At 41.4% G+C, this 4,255-nt stretch overlaps 1 pseudogene; it reads right to left on the bottom strand.

Annotated features, from left to right (window-relative positions):
* Window positions 1-264: 264 nt before the first annotated feature.
* On the bottom strand, window positions 265-383 carry LOC134930324 (5S ribosomal RNA; annotated as a pseudogene).
* Window positions 384-4,255: the final 3,872 nt, after the last annotated feature.

Here is a 4,255-nt window from a genome sequence, read left to right as displayed (position 1 = left end):
GTCATGGGTCAAAGGTGAACGCCCAAAAACATGGCACATTTAAAGAAATGGTGCATAGTGTGTGCAGAGAAGCAAAGAGTGAACTAGAATGGGATCACAAAAGAGAAATGCAACAAACAGGACATTTTTCACAAAATATATCAACCAATAATATAGACTTAATGCTAAAGGTCAAGCACATAAAAATTGCAGGCATCAGGTCTGTAACAAAAATAAGTCTCAAGTTCCATGTCCACAACAGGGATAGCGAAATACTGTAGTCTCCTCTTACAGCACCCAGTATTCCAAGGATGTCTCCAGTTCAAGTACTAACTGGGCCCAACATTGCTTAGCTTCCAATATCAGGTGAGGTTGGGTGTTATCAGTGTGGAATGGCTGTATGTAGATTCATACCTCAAGGTAACCCTGATGTGTGCTCAGGGCAGAGAATGGATGAAAGAATAACCAGACCAGTATAAACTATTGCGGTTAATGATATTAAACAGTAAGGTGTCAAACAATATAGAAACCAGAAGCACATGGCGGTGCTGAAAACACATGTAAAAAACTCCAGCGCACAGTGCTGTACATCATGACAGAATAGTGGGAGAGGAACAAGTTTGGGGAACGAAGAGATAACATATGTATTTGACAAACAACAGCATCAGCAAGAACAAAACAATACCAACAAAAGTTCATGGTGAGGAAAGAATCCCAAACAAAAGTATTTATTAAGAGTGTCTTAAGTTTGTAGATCCACTTGAGTTCCCTTTGTGGCAAAATTTTGTTCTGGTCTCATCCCTTTTGCAGTGGGAGGATCTGATCTGTAATGCAACATTTTTGCTGATTGACAGTATGATTGACTTCGATGAAGTGTCTGGCAGTTGGTAAGTTGGATAATTCCTTTAAGTCTATTCCACTGGTTATGCTTTTCTTGAAAGATGAATGGTGGTAAATCAATTTGATGCTTAATTGTCTTTCTTTTAGAATAATCTGTGACTACCAGTAGAGCCTTAAACTTGGGTCCTCTTCAGTAGGCGAATCTTGGAGTTTCTGTATTGCATGTTGTTAGCACAGGATCACTCGATATGAGGTGCCAGTGTTGAAGTATCTTTTTGCATATAAAGGCAGAGGCAGTGGTGAACATACTAATTATGTTAAGTCTATCTGCTTCAGTGTTAAGAGGAACATATTTCTTGTGCAGTAGCTCTTCTTTATAAAGTTTTCCAATCTTAGATAAAGCCAATCAGTTTCTCTCTTGGAGTAACCTTGGTCTAGGATGCTATATTGATATCAGATGGCTCAGACTTAATACGTGCTACCCTGAGCAATTGTGAGTAGGATAAGCTCCTTTTGAGTGAGGCAGGTTGGAAGCTAGAGTCTAAAATCCTTGCGATAAATCTTGGTCTTAATGTTCTCTTAAGTTTTGGAGATTGAAATGTCCAAAAAATTGATGTGTTGGCTACTGAAAGTTAGGCTGAAGCATATAGTGCCTGGAAGGGAATTCAATCAATTGAGAAATGTTAATACAGTAGGTGCTCTTCCCCTCTCTATCTGATAAAGAACCCATCATTGATGCATCATACATAAAAAAGCAAAAATTTGCTAAATGTCAGGCCATTGAGAATGTGGCCCTTGTACATGCGTCCATAAAAATGTTGGCATATGATAAGGACATATTGGACCCCATCACCGTGCTCTGTTTTTGTAAATAAAAACCATTTTCAAACAGAAAACAGTTTTTATTTAAGATCAAATTGATGAGAATCAGTGCATAATCCACCAGAGGTCCACATTTTTCTCATTATTGATTAGTAGCTTTCTTCATGCCTCAATTCTTAGCTCATGGGGAATATTCATGTACAAGCTTGAGACATTTAAGATGGCAAGAAGAGCATCTGTGGGAACATTACCTACTTCCTTTTTTCTTAGGAAGTCTGAAGTGTCCTCAACTAACCTTACAGTGTCCCTGATCAACATCTGTAGATAAAAGTCATCAAGTTGTGACATTAGTTGACACACTGATTCCCTCGCCGATGTAATGGGTCAACCAGGGGTGTGAGTCAGAGATTTATGTATTTTTGGCAGGGTGTATAGGACCAGAGTTTTCGGATGGTCTTGTGTCAAGTAATCTGCAGTTGTTTTGCTGTTGTATCTATTATTCAATACAAGTGTAATTATGGCATAAATTTCCCTTTTCTAATACCAGGTAGGATCATAACACAGCTAATGGTAACAGTTGATTTCTGCCAGTTGTTTATTTGCTTCATCCACATAGTACTCATAGGGGGTCATTCCGAGTTGTTCGCTCGTTGCCGATTTTCGCTATACTGTGATTAGTCACTTACTGCGCATGCGCAAGGTACTCTGCGCATGTGCTTAGTTATTTTACTAAAAACTTAGCTGTTTTGCTGTGGCTTTTGCGTTGCTTTTCAGTCGCACTGGTGTTCGGTAAATGATTGGCAGGAAAGGGCCGTTTCTGGGTGATAACTCAGCGTTTTCCCGGCATTGGCTAAAAAACGCAGGCGTGTCAGGGAAAAACTCGGGAGTGTCTAGAGAAACGGGGGAGTGGCTGGGCGAACGCAGGGCATGTTTGTGACGTCAAACCAGGAACGAAATGGCCTGAGCTGATCGCAGTGTATGAGTAAGTCTGGAGCTACTCAGAAACTGCTAAGAATTTTCTATTCGCAATTCTGCTAATCTTTCGTTCTCAATTCTGCTATGCTAAGATACACTTCCAGAGGGCGGCGGCCTACCGTGTGCAATGCTGCTAAAATCAGCTAGCGAGCGAACAACTCGGAATGACCCCATAGTTCAATAGCCCAATGCCATCACCTTTATCGGCAGCTCTGATGACCAGATTAGGGTCATCTCATAAATATTTAATGGCCTTTCTTTCCTCAAGTGTAATGTTGTGGTATGAGATTTTCAGTTGTTTGATGAAGGGAGTAGTGTCTCTGTTAATCAGTCTCATAATGGAATGGATAGAAGGATTCAAAGAGGGGGGATCAAATTGTTGGGTTTCTTTAAAGAACATGGAGTGGCACCAGGAATGTTCTCCTTAGGCTGGTTATTCGGGGTACGATTAGATACAAAAAAATCTTTGAGGCACAATTGCCTTCCTAGTGTATGCATGTCTACGTGCCAATCAAAGTTATCCTGAGAGATATTGGGAATAAAGGATAAGCCTTTATTAAGAATTATTATAAATATAAATTATTTATAATCATGTTTGGTGCAACCTGGGAAAGCATTATCTATCTATCTATCTATCTATCTATCTATCTATCTATCTATCTATCTATCTATCTATCTGTCTATCTAGAGAGATGTAGGTTAGGCACTCCCACACTTCCAAAAGCTGGTACACACACAGGCCGGTGCCTCTGTAATATAAACTATATAGCACGAGAAGACATGGCACTCTCTGCTCAATAATACAAAATCACTCCACAGGTGAAATTAACAATGTTTCAGTGGTCTGCGTCACTGTCATCAGGTTTTTAATAAATCACAAAAGACATGTTACATACCTTTCTTGAAAAACCACCATACATATGAATTTCAACTGGCCCGCCTGGGAGCATGCACCCGGCGGGCAGCTGTGGATATGATGTAATAGTGCAGAGACCGCACTATGTGAAAGTATACCACCAGCTAATAGAAACATTATAATATTTAGTTACACTAAATGTAATACAGTTACTTTTGAACCAGTGTCAGGAATCGGTGTTCAGTGGAATCTCACTTACCAGTACGCTAGTGTGCAGGCCTCCGGTGGTCATGGCCCCAGTCTGCGGCTGCATGAATGCTCTGTCTGTGGGCACGGTGCCCATTGTCATTGTGTACCCCTGAAGTCCATCTAGTGTGTACCCACCGTCTGTGCAGCATGGGTGCTGCCATGACACTTGCGGTCAGCTGACCTGCAAACACCCAATCATGCACTGTGTCTGCACAGATGATTCAAGCATCCAATGCCTGCTGACCAGGGAGTATAAATCCAGAACATCGGCTCAGTCACATCGCCTTGAACAAAGCGTCACATCCAGTGTACAGCGTCTCCTGGCTTCAGTCTCCTGTCTCCAGTTATTTCCTTGCTCCAGTGTCGCCGTGGAACTACAGGCTCAAGCCATCCTGCTCTGCTACAACTCCTTCCACAGTCAGCTTCCACCTCTGCATGCAGTAAGAGACTCTCTCCAGGTGCTACTTACCATTCTCACCTGTGTGTTGTTTATCTGCGTTCAGCACTGTGCTATTCCACCTGGCAATTAAAAAA

The sequence above is a fragment of the Pseudophryne corroboree genome, chromosome 5 (genome assembly GCF_028390025.1).
Source record: "Pseudophryne corroboree isolate aPseCor3 chromosome 5, aPseCor3.hap2, whole genome shotgun sequence".
NCBI lineage: Eukaryota > Metazoa > Chordata > Amphibia > Anura > Myobatrachidae > Pseudophryne > Pseudophryne corroboree.
The sequence above is the reverse complement of the archived record's forward strand: the minus strand, read 5'-3'. Positions and strand labels throughout refer to the sequence as shown.